The following is a 16,829-nucleotide window of genomic DNA, read 5'->3' as shown; positions in this document are numbered from 1 at the left end:
TTTCAATTAACCATATGTTGTACATAATATATTTCAATGCTCATATCTCAGGATGGGAATAGCAGAAGCATATGTTAGCTGAGTTCTATTAACTCTAGGGACAATATCACGGAGTTACAAGATATTGTGGCTACATGTTTCAGTAACATATGTTACCCATAAGGAACCCCTGGCTTTAGGTGGAATATAGTCTGGACTGGACTGTCAAGTGGATTGGAGTCAGGCTGAAAACAATGAACATCTTCAGAATGAGAAGTGTTAGATATTTGGGTTAGAAAAACTTCCTTAATGAAACCTGTTTGAATCTCCTTGCTGCTCAGCCTCTATCTGAAATGGAGATTCCCAATGGTTTAGGTCACTGCTGTTTTGTTCCTAACATCTTGAGAAAACTTGACCCAAATATTGCCTAACAGATTATTAGATAAATACCTTATTGCTGAATGGAATGTTTTCCTGGTTCCCATGAATCTGGGGGTACTGTTTGCTTTGTTCTTACTTCCTCATAACCCACCTATTTGGAGATGGCTCCAGTAGCCCGAGCAACTACTCTGATGGTCAATCCTGATTATTGATTAGATTGGATTGAGTGGTGGCCAAGAAATTAGTGGAGCATACTCTTTGGTGCATCTGTGAATGTGTGTGTGTGTGTGTGTGTGTGTGTGTGTGTGTGTGTGTGTGTATGTGTATGTGAAAGACACACCTTGAAGGGCCTGTGTAAAATAAAAAAGGAAAGCAGAAAATCCCACTCTTTGTGTTTCATCTGTCTGTCTGTCTGTCTGTCTGTCTGTCTATCTGCCTGATATTTCTCTCTTCTTGGTTGCCACGAGGAGAATAATCTTCTCTCACACTCCCACTACCATGTTTTGCTTCATCAAGACACAGAGACAAAGAGCCAGATGACCCTAGATGAAAATCTTTGAAACTACATGCCCAAACAGATCTATCCTCTTTTAAATTGACTGACTCTCTTGGGCAAGTTATCCGGGGTAAAAACCACAGCTGTGGCAGCCAGAAACCTTGTGGAAAGAACGTGTTCTTTGATAGTTCCACTTCCTCAGTTACTAGATGAGGCACAGGCTTCGATTGTCCTCAGTCTCCCTCCCAAGCACAGACCCATATAGACCTGTTGATTCCTTGCATTCAAAATATTATCTCCAAGGGGATTTTCAAAGCTTTTGTCTCCTGTGTCTCAAACAAAAGGAGATGTGTTATTTTGATTTTGTACTTTGGAAACTTCCATGTTTCTCCACTCCAGTTTGGAAGTTCCTTGCCCAAGGCATGTCTACCTGTTTTCCATCTGTGGGCTGTCTGTCCTACAGTAGGAGAACAAATCATTGGGAAATCTCAGTAGGGGGGTTGCTACTGCCTCTGGCGTTTCCTTAGCTCCCTCAACTCTATAAGAAGTTTTTGAAGTCAAGGATCAGGAAAATGATACTTGGGCTAATTTATTTAATCATGCTCTCCCCCTTACTTAACAAAGGAGTCGACTTTGAACTCTGTGTTGTGGTCTAGCGGGTAGCTTTCTTTGTTTCAGCCTTGAGGAGGGAAATCTAGGTTTCTTTAGGAAGTCTATAATATAGTTACTGCTCTGTCAACAAGAGTTTTCCAGACACATATGTCTAATGTGTTTATAGATTGTAAGTTGTGCAAACTACATACAGTTTGCCTTCATAACAACTTGAGAAAGTACATTATATAACCAACCCCATTTTTCAGATAAGAAAACTGACTTTTCTAAGACTTGATAAGTGGCAGACACTTTGTAGGGTTTAGGGCTAGGAACAGCGGGTTGGTTTTTCCTGGACTTTGATTCCCACAGAGATTTCTCAACAGCTGAGTTTCTGACTTGACTGCTTGTGTGGACTCAGTGGTGGGTGGTATTTACAGTTCAGTTTATAACTTCACGTGGCAGTGTGTGCTCAGAGGCAAAGCATGGCCCTCATCCTTAAAAGGTGTGTGGTCCAGATCGAGGAATTGTGCTTATGTATATTAGAAAGTGAATAAATAGTACAGGGTTGTCCAGTATGTTCACAGTGAAAGAGGGAGAGATAATTATAGGTCAAGTTTGGAGGCTTAAGAAGAGAGTGGAGATGACCATCGGTTTGGGGGAAGGGGGAGGCTAAGAAAGGACAAAGTCGGGGCTATGTCCTTCTCTGTTCCTGTTTTCTTCCTTTTCAATGTTGTGATTTCTTCACAATAGTCGAGGAGTGTGGACCCAAGAGAGTCCAGTGGTGAGACCAGGTGTAGAAGCAAGGAAAAGCGCCTTCTGAGGCCTCTTTGTGGGTGGTGAGGGCCATGTCTAGTGGAAGGTCATGTGCCCGACAGGTTTTTGGGGTGGGACCTGAGCAGAGTTAGATTTTGGGATGCCCAAAGTTGAGTCTTGATGCTGAACCATCATAGCCATGGAGAGCCAGGTTTCTAAACAAGGGGACAGCATTCTGAAACCATGTGGCAGTGACTTTTTTAGGTAAGAGAAATTAAGGGAAGGAGAGAGGATTATGGTCTATGCCAGAAACGGCTCTGCATTAAATGTGTCGAACTCTTTGAAACCAGCTTTGGGGAATGCCCCCTCACTGTCATGCCACAGCCTGTCTCCACCCAGAACTATTCCTGGAAGGATCCAGCGTGACAGCAGGGATATATTTAGCACTGTCAGCCATATTGACTGTTAGTGTTCTATTGCTTCTTCGGTCCTTTATAGGGGCCCTCCTCAAAGATTTAAGGAGTTTCAGGGAGCTGATGAGATGATGCCCCTCACCCCTGAATCTAGAGACTCAATCTGACCCCCAGACCATACCACAGAGCCACGGAGCAGGAAGTTCCGTTTTTCTGAGGCTAAGAATGTGAATGCCTTTTTTTTTTAACCTTTCTTTTTGAAAGCTGCCTCTCCACGAAGGTCAAATGCAGTCTAAGAAATAAAATGGGTAACCTAAAAGAACGGTGGTAAGATACATAACTCCTGGGAAAGACCACGACCGAGTATTTAACAGACAGTGCAAGTGTAAGTGGAAGACTCCAGGAAATAAGTATAAGAGAGAATTCTCATTCAACACAGGACTCTTTCCTGATGAATCTGAAATCAGAAACATTCAGAAAAGCAACTTCCCTTTTATTTTAGTAAGTTTTATAATCTAAAGAGAAGAGGGCGAGAGATTAAAATCAATTGTGGTACATTTATAAAATAGAATCCTATATAGCAGTTAAAAAGAAATCTGGTAGAACTGTATATTGGATTGTTGGAGCTGCTGGAAGCTCAAACCAAGGAACAGGTTTTCTCTTTCTTTCTCTCTCTCTCTCTCTCTCTCTCTCTCTCTCTCTCTCTCTCTCTCTCTCTCTCTCTCTTTCTTTCTTTCTTTCTTTCTTTCTTTCCAATTCTGGAGGCTATGAGTCCATGACTAAGGTGTCATCAGGCTGGGTTCCTTCTGAGCCCTACTTGGTCTTTACTCTGTGTATGCCTATATCTTGTTTATTTCCCTCTCTTTCTCCCATTGCATTGCTTTTCCTGGATAGACATATATGCTGCTATGGTTTGACCATGGTTTGTCTCTTCAGAAACGTAAGCTGACTATACTGTTGAGAGCTAGGGGCCTCTGAGAAGTAATTTGGTTAGATAACTTTACCAGAGTCCAGAGTGGAGCATATTATTGAATCTCAGTTCCATTATAAGAAGAGAAAGAGCAGAGGGGATGCATGCAAACACACACACACACACACACACACACACACACACACACACACACACACCACAAACACATGCAATTCCATTTAGCAATGGTTTCTCTAAAGGGCTGAGTTACGTTTGCAATTAGAAAAATGAGCCTTTTTGTGATAGCCAATTAGACACCAAAAGCAACACACCAGGCACAATGACGCTTGGTACCAGAACTACTTAGTTTTATGTCAACTTGACACCAACTAGAGTCATCTGAGGAAGGAGCCTCAACTGAGAAAATGCCTTCATAAGACTGGGCTGTAGGCAAGCTTGTAGGGCATTTTCTTAACTATCGATTGGTGGGAAGTGACCAGCCTATTGCTTGTGGTATCATTCCTGGGTTAGTGGTCCTGGTTTCAATAAGAAGGCAGTCTGAGCAAGCCATGGGAAGCAAGCCAGTAAGTACCACATGTCCATGGCTCCTGCCCCAGCTCCTGCCTCCAGGTTTCTGCTCTGCTTCAGTTTCTGTCCCAACTTTCTTTGATAATGAACTGTACTGTGGAAGGGTAAACTGAATAAATCCTTTCTTCCCCAAGTTGCTTTGGTCATGGTGTTGCATCATAGCAAGACAGCACCCAATAATATTAACAAATGGTAACTATTTTTATTACTATGATTGTAAAGAAATAAAATTCTCACTTGCAAGGTTGGGTTCTTAAAGAGGCATGGTGTTCTTAATCCTAGGGTGTTGTCAGTGAAATACTGTGCAGCTCAACTGATTAAATAATGGAGAGCTTATCATACACCCTGCTAAAATCTGCAGAGGAACAAAGGTAGTCAGAGCAAAGCTTGCTTCTTTGTAGCTTGACAATAGCCAGCTATGAGTTCATCTGTTTACATCTATAAAATCACAGCAGTATGATGGATGTTTAATGAGGAAATAAAGCACTTAGAACCCAATACATGGCAGTAATCATTGTTATTTGTTTGTCTTCTATAGAAAAACATACCTGGGAAGTAAACTTAGAGGGTAGCTCAGGAAATAGAGATTTAGGAACATTACAGGAAGTGCCACCAAAGTATTCAGAGTCTGGCCATTCCAAACATCTCTAGAAACAGATAGGAATGGTGACCAAAATCTGTAGATACGCCCCTTGTGCAGAATGGTGCACTTGCCGGTAATATACTTATACCTTCCTCTGTTCCTTTTTAAAACAATTATTTAATTACTTTTTTGAGAATTTTATATGTGAGTCCTGTCTTTACATTATTTACACTCCTCTTGCTCTCCCTTCAGGATATATATACACACTTGATCTTAGCCAAAAGGGGCCAAGAAGTGATTCAGTATATATTTATATGTATATATATATATACACACACACATATACATATGCGTACATACATATATACACATACATATACATATCTATATCTATCTATCTATATATCCTACTGAGCCCATCTAGTGTTGGTCATAAATGTATGTGTTTAAGGCTGACTACTTGGAATTGGATAACCTGTTGTGGGGGGCTTGATCCTGGAGAAGACTGAATCCCCTCTCTCAGAAGCCATTAATTGCCTGTAGCTCTTCATCTAGGTGTGGGAATTTGGGAGATTTCCTCTGTCTTAGTTAATGTTCTATTGTTTTGAAGGGACACCATGGCCAAGACAACTTATAACAGGAAGCATTTAACTGGGGTTTATAGTTTCAGAGGGACAGATGCTGAGCAAGATGGCAGGGAATGGGATGGCAAGCATGAAGGCATGGCTCTAGAGCAGTAGCTGAGAGCTTACATCCTGATCCACAGGCAGGAAGCAGAAAGAGAACAAGACAGGGTACCGTGTGGCCTTTTGAAAATGCAAAGCCCATCCCTAGTGACACACCTCCTCCAACAAGGCCATATCTTCTAATCCTTTCTAAAATATATGAGCCTAAGTGAGCTATTCTCATTGAAGCTACCACATCCTCCATCCAGATTGGCATGTTTAATGATGTGATTTTTCAGAGTCTTGTGTAGGTGACCATATTATTGAGATTTCATGGGTGCAGCCCTCTGTCATTTCTTCTGTACTTTAAACCATAAATTGATGTATTCATGTATACACCTCACACACAAATGCACACCTATACACATACTTAAAAATTAAAAAAATTTTTCTAGGTTATTCATCACCCCTAATATAATGTAAAAAATATGCAAATAGTAGTTTATGCTATATTGCTTAGAAAATCAAGAAAATAAGACTGTATATGTTGAATACAGATGTAACTTTTTTCTGATTTTTATAAAATGTGTAGTTGGTTGGATCTGTAGATCCAGAGGGCGCAGATGTGGAGGGGGATTGCAACTGTGATGTGGAGGTCGGGGTGTTGTCTTTCAACACTGGGGATATGACAGAATACCTCTTCACTGCTCCTTTCTAATGACCAAGAGCATCTTTTATTTTTTTAAAAAAAGATTTATATTTATTTATTTTATGTATATGAGTACGCTGTAGCTGTCTTCAGACACACCAGAAGAGGGCATCGGATCCCATTACAGATGGCTGTGAGCCACCATGTGGTTGCTGGGAATTAAACCCATGACCTCTGGAAGAGCAGTCAGTGCTGAGCCACATCTCCAGCTGACCAAGAGCATCTTTAGCTGTAGGTTTAGCACAGAGACAAGTTACAGCTCTGAGGTCCTTGTCTAGATACAGCTGTTGGCTTCTTTTTCTCCCCCACTTCTCCACACATTACAGATTCCCATGCTATGTCTTGAAATGTAGTTTGTTTGTAGGTCCTAGTCAACCAGTCTTTGGTCATCTCTCTACCACAGCCATCCTCCAGAGTGATGATAGTGGGGTTCTGCTCCTGAAGCTTTGCCCTGGGCTGACGAATTGGCCCTAGGTTCTTAACTACATGCCTGGAGTGCATCTGTGACCACATCTGCTCACAGCCTGTGTGCCACCGCTGGAGTCTGAGTCCTCAGCTTATTCCTAAGAGACTAGATTAGCAAGTCCAGCCGGACAAAACTAAAGAGGACTTGGGCCAGACATAGGGGAATACTTAGTTTGTGCTTTTGTTTTTCTTTTGGGGGAAGTTGTGTGGGATTGGCTTTTTAAGTGATTGAGATGAGGGAGGAGGAGTAACATCTCTGCCTGCATCACCAATGATGGCTCTTCTATGAAGGGCATTTTCGTAGCTGTGCAAACCTCATGGTAGGCATTTACGAAAACCTACGTGCTTCAGCCTACTACACACCTGGGCTGCATGGCGTGTAGTCACAGCATAGCCTGACCTCTCTAAAGCAATGATGAGGCAGTCATTGTGAGCACAGCTTGGGAGAAGATGATGGGTGGACAGGAGGAAGCTGTTCTGATAACAGTGTGCACTGCTTCATAGTAATACTGCATTTTTAATAAATGGAGGGAACACTAAGATAATAATAACAACACAATAGAACTCTGAATAGTGGATGCACCAGCCAGTCACACAGCTCTTTATTATCACCTACTGAGTCTTAAGTACTGTTCAGAATCGTAGGTGCTAGATTTTGTTCCTCCGGGGTTTCAGTACTATAGACATGTGGGTAATGCGTGGTGCTGTGGTGTTGGGATAGCTGTGACCTCACTAGGTGATTAAGAATTTTCAGTACTGCTCTAAATGTGTGGGAACTGTTTGTAGCTATTGGCCAACCAAATTGTTCCTCAAATGGTAGGGGACCTTACTGATAGTGCTGGGCAGGGTATGATGAATGGGAACTCAGGCGGGCACATCCTGGGCGTAGGGACACACGAGGATGCAAGGTGTGGTGGGTCTATGGGAAGCGAGGCAGCTGTAAGGGAGAGGGAGGGTGGAGGCACAGCGACTCACTTCAGTCTCCCTTGTTATGAACTTCAGGTGACTTTGGGTGAACCCCGCCCCGCCCTGTGTTTGGCTTCCTTATCTGTAAACAGTTTGTGCCCGCCCCTTAGGCTGGTTGATGGATTAAGTGAGATAACCTAGGGAAGGTGCTCAGGACACCAAGTGCCTGGCCAGACTGCTAGTGCTCTGGGGTGGTGAGCAGACATGAGCTCACAAGCACCAATGGGGAGGGAAAAAAGGGGGGGGGGAGGGGCGAAGGGATCTCTGTGACTCCCAAGCTCTCCGGGTCTCACGCTATGTGGGAAGAATCTTCAGGGAGTTAGGTTGGGAGGTAACAGTTCCCTGACCATCAGCCACGTGGTCCCTTCTCTATACATCTGACTCTTTTTTTTTTTTAAAGATTTATTTACTTATTATATGTAAGTACACTGAAGTTGTCTTCAGACACACCAGAAGAGGGCATCAGATCTCATTACAGATGGTTGTGAGCCACCATGTGGTTGCTGGGATTTGAACTCAGGACCTTTGGAAGCCTAGTCAGTGCTCTTAACCGCTGAGCCATCTCTCCAGCCCCCACACATCTGACTCTTAACGTGTGAGATTTTTCAGTCCTGGACATGTAGGCACAGAAGGCAGAGGACTGTGACACAGTTAAAGCTGTCCCTGGGCAGGCTCCTTCCTGGAGCAGAGGGCCTGCAGCCCCTCCAGCTTTTTGTGGTGAACAAATCCTGGCCCTTTTTGGACACACATGTTGGAAATATGAAGTGTGACTTCCCTTGCCCAGAGATGCCTGAGCCAGCCCAGGCTGGCCTTATCTCTCTCCTCAGCCCAGTGTTTGTTTGAAGAGAATCAAAGCATGTTCTTTTTCTGTTTTCTTCAAAGGGAAGGAGAGAATGATGCTGGCCACTGCAAGAGGAGAGGGGACTGTGGTTTGCTGGTGGAGTGGTCACATCAGAGCTTCTGCTGCAGTCTCTTTGCTTCTGGTCAAGTTCTAGCTCTGGGATTATTAATCAAGCATTAGTAACTCCGGAGTCAAGGCTCTGCATGGTGCAGCCTCTGAGTTTGGCTCAGAACGGGCATATTGCCTGGAGTTTATGACGCTCACATTGTTTTTCATATCTAGAACGTTGCTTATGAAATGTTTAAAATCGTTTAATTTCCTGTATTAGTTTTATCTATTAGTTGGAACCAGTGTGATAAGAAACTTAACCACACCTATGGCTCCCCTCAATTCTCAGCTGCCATCTTTCACCTCCAACACCCCTGAAGCATGGGGAACAGAGCAAGCCCCAGGTGAGTGACGTCCTGGGTGAAGGTGAGCTGGGCAGGACCATGTCCAGGACTCCAAGGCCTTGGACAAAGAGAAACTGATAAAGCTGTCAGCAGTGTAGGCCAGGCTCAAGAGGGTTGGCAAAACTATCATTTAGAGTGTGTGTGTGTGTGTCCCAGTATGAGTGCTTATGAATGAGTGACCCGTGTGTGCAAAGATTAGCTAGTGTAGATTTCTCCTCCCAAGTATTTACAGCCTGAGACTTCTTGCCTTTAAAGATGTCTCACCAAGACTAGCCAACCCCTTCTCCTGTGCTTTACTCAATAAACACCCGGGGTTCATGGCTGTAGGGCAGCTGACCTTACCTGATCCTAGATCTTTCCTTTACATGTGTCTGTGAGTCTGTACTTTCTTCATTCCACTGACACCTATACTCTGTGTTCCAGGAACCGAGCCATGCTGTTGTTCAGACCACTTCTTCTCTACAGTGCTTGCAGTCCCATCTGCTTGCCTGAGACGGGTCCTGGCTTCCCTGGGATGCCATACTCCCGTGTTTGCCCATTTATGCCCTCTCTCCTGTCTGCCCCTCTTCCCATCCCTAGGGCCAGGACCACATTCTTTCATCCCCTTTCCAGGAAGGCTCGTAATCCTAAATTTTGTCTTCTTTTGTCTCTACTGCGAGTCAGCTTTTAATTTTTTTTTCCAGGCGTTTGCCAGAGCTGAGTCCAGCCACTGGGTCTGGAGCAATCTGCTCTTTGTTTGAGATGCTTCTAGGTGCACTCAGACTACACTTGGTCCCTGGGTAGCCTCTGCTATAACAGAGTGGGGCAAGGCTTATGTGTGAACTTTGGAAAGCCATGCTGAGTTGTGATCTATTGACTCAGAGCGTCAGTGAACACATTATCCCCTGGATAGTGCTTTATGGTGCGCACATTGCTTTTCATATCTAGAGCATTGCTTATGAAATGTGTAAAATATTTTAATTCTTTTTTACATTGTATTACATTTCATGTAGTGTAATATATTTTATGTATTAGATGTATCCATTAACTGGGCCCAGTGTGGTATTCCCATACATGCATATGGCTTGCACTGGTCAAATTAACCACCTTTCCTCCACACCTTTCTAATCTAATCTTTCTAATCTCTTGTAATTATGATTCATTTTTCTACTTTCTAGTTGACTTCCTCTTCCCTTCCCTTCCCTCTTCCTTTCTTCTCTTCCCTTACTCAACCCTCCCCTCCCTTTTCCTCTTCCCTTCCACATATAGGGGAGAGAACATGATATACCATTGGTGTCTGTCTCATTGCATTGAACACAAAGTCCCCTGTCCCATCCATTTTCCTGCAGATGTAGGATTTATTCTTTACTAACAAATAACACTCCTTGGTGCATACTTGATACACCTTCATTATCCATCCACCTGTTGATGGCTTTCTAGCCTGGTTCTGTGTTTAGCTGGTGAGAACAGTGTGGTGGTAGGGTTGGGAGTACAGTCATCTCCTTGAGCACTGACTCCATTTCCTTTGGCCATACACCTCCAAGTAGGATATCTGAATCATACATATGGTAGATCTGTTTTTAGGTTTTCTAAACAAAGCAAAACAAAAATGTCTATGATGGCTGTGCTGATTTACTGTCCCTGTCCCCCACCCCACATCCTGCCAGATCTGATTAGTTTTGCTTCTCTGATAATAGCCATTCGAACTGGAGTTCTGTGATATCTCACTGTAGTTTTGAGTTGTGAGTTTGAGGTCAGCTAGGGTTGCCTAGTGTGATGGAGTGTTAAAAAATATTCTTTTTCTGTTGTGGGTATTTAAACATAAACAAAACCAGAGATGCTTTAGCAAGAGTTCAAGACCTTACTACTGGGATTCAGTCTCAGCTTCTCTCCCTCTCTTACCTATTCCTTCTTAGATTTTCTTAGCTTGAAAACTGTCACTACTTTTTGGATGAAATGGGCACATCAGGTTTTGCCACATTCACAGGAAGCCAACGCTATTCTTATGGTGCATTGTGATGGCTCACATTTTAGACTCAGGAGTCACAGTCTCTGTTTCACTAAGGATCTGCATCCATGGCCAGTCATAGCAAGGAAGAACAGCTCCACCTCATGACGAGCTGAGAAGGGCTGTTCCAGCCAGAGCTTTTCCTGCTGTCAGTCAGGCAACATCAAACAGTGATGAGGTTGGCCAATTTAGGCAGCTGCTAGGTGTTGGATGTCAGCTGAGGACTAGTTCATTACTGCCAGCTCTCTGTAATGCTCCACTAAAGCAGGGCCCCTGTACATCAGGAGCCCTTCCCCAGCCTTGCTGATTTGCCAATGGTTTTATTCAAAGATGCCTTCCATAAGTTACCTATTGGCCTTTGAAAAGGAATGATGTTATAATTTCTACTAGAAGGCAGTGCCAGGAAAGGTTTGTCTTCCTTGATAATTGACTTCTCTCTCTCTCCCTCTCTCCCTCTCTCTCTCTCTTTTTAAATAACATCATTGTGTTTTGCTTCTTGTCTTGACAACCAGGAAGATTTCTTCTGAATTGAGGGCTCGTTAGAGTGACTGTTTCACCTATGATTGCAGTGATTTTATCTCAGCAGATTTCCTCTGTATGATTTCCGATTTCCTTCTTATCTTTATAATCCCTCGGCATGGAGGTTTTATTGTATCTGGGCTTCATTTTCATCTCTTTAAAGTTAGGAGTGGTAGAAAGGGAAAACAAAAGCAAACAGAACTGGACTGTGCCTTTCCTTCAGACTCTATCTACAAGTCTTGTTTGCTGGAAACGCAAAGGGTCTAAAGTACCAGTCCAAGATTAATAGTGAGTAAATGCAGGATTATCAGAGCTCTCAAGCATGCAGAACATTCATGCTTCATCATGTAGGATTTAAGCCTGTAAAAGAGCTTCCTTGAATCCTGACTCAATTTGTTCTTGATTTATTATTTCAACATACACTCACTTCCACTTTATATACTAGGTGCTATAGGTGGAGCAATAAAGATAGACAAACATTTATCTGTAGAGAATTTATAGGTTACTGTTGAATACCAGACGTGTTCATCTGATTATAATGCAAGATAAGAAATGTGGGAGTGTTTTCGATAAAAAATTTATTGGGTTGAGAGAAGGAAGAACTTACAGTATTTGGAAATGAGGACTGAGAACGGATTTTTTTTAGAGATGACTGGCATGTAAAGCTGCTTTTTAAAATTTTTATTTTTATTGAAAGTGGATTCTTCTCTCATACACTACATCCTGACCAGTTTCCCCTCTCTCCATGACATCTAGGGCCTCCCATCTCCCTCCTCCCCAGATCCAATCCACTTCCACTTCCAAGAGATGACAGGCATTCTTAAAGGACGGGAGATGTATAGATATGTGAGCCCTTTTGTATACTGTTTTCTTCCTTTTACAGAGGATATAATCAGTCAGTTCTGAGAAAGAGGCTTCCCACAGAACCCAGTTGGAAGTTACTCCTATTATGACCATGCCTGTGTTGGAGGTTGATCCCATGGCATCTGGAGGTTGGACCCATTGATTCAGAAGGGACAGGTACTGGTGGTTATTCAAATCTGCAAGTTCTGTGCTCATGGATTCAATAAACAAGAGGCTCATAAGCAGTGCACATGAACGATGAACTAAAACATCTGAGACACACTTGCATCCCTAGGGCAACTCCCACTTGGTTGTGCTATATATTCTTTATGTTGGATTGGATTTTGTTGATAGTTTCTGCATGTATGCTTATAGGTGTTAGCTTATAATCTTCTTTTCTTTCAGTGTTTGTCTGGCATCATAAATAAATTAGCATACTCCCTCTGCTTATGTCTCCTGGAAAAGATGTTACAGAATTGGCATCATTTCTTCAGTAGATGTTTGATAAAGTTTATCAGTGAACTCAGGGGAATTACTACATGTTTTGGGATGCTAGTCACTATTAATTCCATTTATTTAATAAGTATAGGTTTATTAAAGTTATTTATTTCTCCTTTAAAGGAGTTGGTTCATTTCATTGAGGGAATGCATGGGCATAGGGTTAGGCATAGTATTAGTTTTAAAAATGTGTTCTTTTGAGATGTTGAAAATAGAGTTCAATGGTTATGAGAACTGGCTGTTCTCCCAGTATCCACAGAGTGGTTCACAACTATCTGTAATTCCAATTCTAGGGGAATCCAGTACCCTCTTCTGGTCTCTGTGGGTACCAACACTTAAGCAGTGCACATACACACACGTAGACAAACACTTATACACATAGAATAAAAATAAATAAATAAATAAATATTTTAAAAATTACTTTTTTGAGGCCAAACGTTTAGTTATGTGCTTTAAAGTGGACTTGAACTCAAGATCCTTCTGTATCAGCATCCTGAGGGCTGGATGTGTACAGGTAACAGATGTTCATCACCAGGCCTGGCTTAGGATTATGATCCATTGACTGTTCATGGGATCTGTACTACTGTCTCCTTTCCCAGTCTTGATACTGTAAAGTGTGGCCCTTCTTTCTTTCTCTCTCTTGAAGGATGTCTGACTGAAATTATTGACTTTATTGGCTTTTACAAAGAACTAGCATTTAAAAAAAATTCTCTACTAATTTTATGTTTTCAGTTCCATTGAATTTTATCTCTAATTCTTAGTATTTCTCTTTGTTTGCTTTTAATTTTTCAAGTCTCCCATGCAGAAGTTTAGATTACTGAATTTATTATTCTTTTATTGTCTTTTTCTATACTTATTTATTGAAAATAATTTTTTTTCATAAAATGTATTCTTATTATGGTTTCCTCTTCCTCATCTCCTCCCAGATTCTCCCCACCTTCCTACCCATTCAACTCTATGCTTTCTTTCTCTCTGTCTTCAGAAAACAAACAGGCAAATTAAAAGACAAAAAACAAGGGCTGGAGAGATGGCTCAGTGGTTAAGAGCACTGACTACTCTTCCAGAGGTCCTGAGTTCAATTCCCAGCAACCACATAGTGGCTCGCAGCCATCTGTAATGGTATCTGATGCCCTGTTCTGCTTCTGAAGACAGCAACAGTGTACTCATATACATTAAATAAATAAATAAATAAATAAATAAATAAATAAATCTTTAAAAAACCCTTAAACCAAATAAATCTGACTTAAAATAAAAACAAAGTAAATCTTAAGAAACACAGACACACAGACATAGACACACACACACACACACATACACACACACACCAAAACAACAAACAACAAAAATAAAAACCAAAACCCCATTAATACTATAAATCTACAAATAAATACACATAAAAATAAAAGACAGTAAGGTTTAAAATAAAAAGCCAAATAAAGCAAAATGAGGCTGAAACCAAAGCAACCTCCCCAAATGGCCTTGAGCGCATTTTGTGGCGGCTGTTTACTGCAGGACATGGGGCTTGCCCATAAGGTTCTTCATTGGAGAAAACTGATTTTTCCTTGGCAAGCAACTCTCAAGTGGGAGCTTGCGTTCACTTCCTCTTAGTCCTGGGACCCTGTCTGGCTTGGACCTGCGCAGACCCTGTGCATGTTGCCACAGTCTCTGTGAGTTCATATGCACATCAGCCCTGTTGTGTCTGGGAGGTACTCCTTCTCTGAGTTATCTACCCCTTTTGGCTCTTATGGTGTTTTGTTAAATGTTGTGAAGTCCCACCTAAGAGCAGATTTCATCAACTCCCACGAGTTTTGGTAAGTTGCATTTTCATTTTAATTTATTTCAAGATATTCTGAATGTTCTTTTGAGATTTCTTCTTTGGCCCACACGTTATTGTCCGATTCCTAAGTAGCTTGAGAATTGCCAGCTCCTTTTCTGTTTGATTCCACCTTGGACTGAAAGCACACCATTAAGGTCTGTTTCTTTAGGTTTGTGAAGACTGTTCTTTTAAACCTTAAAGGTTTGTTTTATGACTCAGAAGGTGATCTACCTCATTGAATGCTCCGTGTATTTGAAGAGTTTGCATCTCACTATCCCATAGATGACAGTTACATCCCATTGACTGCTGGGGCTACTGAAGTCAACCGTGTCCCACTGATTTTTCTATGTCCTGAATCTGCCTATTTCTCATGGAGAGATGTTCAAGTCTTCAATAACAAGATCAGCTAATCTTTCGTGACTGAATTCTAACAGATTTTTGTTTCATATATTTGACATCTTTGAATAAATTGGGACACTGATGGATGTTAACATCTTTCTTCATCTTTTTATTTTATTCTTTTTAAAAATTTTCTTGGTGGTACTAAGGATTGAAGCCAGAGCCTTGTACATGCTAACCAAGAGCTTTACCATGGAGCCACCCACTAGTTTATCCATTCTTCTATATTTAACAGACATGACTCATTATCTTTCTAGTGGGCTTCTTACGGACAATATTTAGTTGGGTATTTAATAACAATCTTTGTCTTTTAATTGGTGTATGGAGGTCATTCATTTATGGGTAAAGGAATTCTTGGTATGGTTGGATTTTTTTTTTTGTTTGTTTGTTTCTCATTATAGATGGTTGTGAGCTACCATGTGGTTGTTGGGATTTGAACTCATGACCTCTGGAAGAGCAGTCAGTGCTCTTAACCACTGAGCCATCTCACCAGTCCGTTATGGTTGGATTTAAATCTATTATATTTTCTACTATTTTGTATTTACTGACTTTAGTTTTTTTATTGTAATTTTTGTCTTTATTCATTTTTTTATTTTTGCCTTTTGGGGGAGTTTTAAAAAGATTTATTTTTAAGTGTCTGTGTGCATGCGTGGGCATGTGCAGATCCCTTGGGACTGAGGTACAGGTTGCTGTGAGCCTTTAGACATGGATGTTGGGAATGGAACTCTGCCTTCTGCAAGAGCGATGCTTAACCTCTGACCTGTCTATCCTCACCCCCTTTGTGTTTCTCCTTTTTTCTTCTGTGCTTTTATTTTTATATTATTCTTTATCTCTTTTCTTAATGTAAGTTATTCTTCTTTATAAAACTCTTTCAGGGAGACTCGAGCCCCGGGCTACCTTGCCAGCAGAGTCTTGCCCAACACCCGCAAGGGCCCACACGGGACTCCCCACGGGACCCTAAGACCTCTGGTGAGTGGAACACAGCGCCTGCCCCAATCCAATCGCGCGGAACTTGAGACTGCGGTACATAGGGAAGCAGGCTACCCGGGCTTGATCTGGGGCACAAACCCCTTCTGCTCCACTCGAGCCCCGGGCTACCTTGCCATCTGAGTCGCCTGACACCCGCAAGGGCCCACACGGGACTCCCCACGGGATCCTAAGACCTCTGGTGAGTGGAACACAGCGCCTGCCCCAATCCAATCGCGCGGAACTTGAGACTGCGGTACATAGGGAAGCAGGCTACCCGGGCCTGATCTGGGGCACAAGTCCCTTCCGCTCGACTCGAGACTCGAGCCCCGGGCTACCTTGCCAGCAGAGTCTTGCCCAACACCCGCAAGGGCCCACACGGGACTCCCCACGGGACCCTAAGACCTCTGGTGAGTGGAACACAGCGCCTGCCCCAATCCAATCGCGGGGAACTTGAGACTGCGGTACATAGGGAAGCAGGCTACCCGGGCTTGATCTGGGGCACAAACCCCTTCCGCTCCACTCGAGCCCCGGGCTACCTTGCCAGCTGAGTCGCCTGACACCCGCAAGGGCCCACACAGGATTCCACACGTGATCCTAAGACCTCTAGTGAGTGGAACACAACTTCTGCCAGGAGTCTGGTTCGAACACCAGATATCTGGGTACCTGCCTTGCAAGAAGAGAGCTTGCCTGCAGAGAATACTCTGCCCACTGAAACTAAGGAGAGTGCTACCCTCCAGGTCTGCTCATAGAGGCTAACAGAGTCACCTGAAGAACAAGCTCTTAACAGTGACAACTAAAACAGCTAGCTTCAGAGATTACCAGATGGCGAAAGGCAAACGTAAGAATCCTACTAACAGAAATCAAGACCACTCACCATCATCAGAACGCAGCACTCCCACCCCACCTAGTCCTGGGCACCCCAACACAACCGAAAATCTAGACCCAGATTTAAAAACATTTCTCATGATGATGATAGAGGACATCAAGAAGGACTTTCATAAGT

General features: G+C 42.6%; 1 long non-coding RNA gene across 1 annotated transcript; it reads left to right on the top strand.

Moving 5' to 3' along the window:
• Window positions 1-8,394: 8,394 nt before the first annotated feature.
• On the top strand, window positions 8,395-15,760 carry Gm31140. The gene is made up of 3 exons (XR_379212.1): window positions 8,395-8,795; window positions 12,185-12,321; window positions 15,733-15,760. It is a non-coding gene; the product is annotated as a predicted gene, 31140 (long non-coding RNA).
• The last annotated feature ends 1,069 nt before the right edge of the window (window positions 15,761-16,829 follow it).

This window comes from Mus musculus, chromosome 9 (assembly GCF_000001635.26).
Source record: "Mus musculus strain C57BL/6J chromosome 9, GRCm38.p6 C57BL/6J".
Classification (NCBI taxonomy): Eukaryota; Metazoa; Chordata; class Mammalia; order Rodentia; family Muridae; genus Mus; species Mus musculus.
The sequence above is the reverse complement of the archived record's forward strand: the minus strand, read 5'-3'. Positions and strand labels throughout refer to the sequence as shown.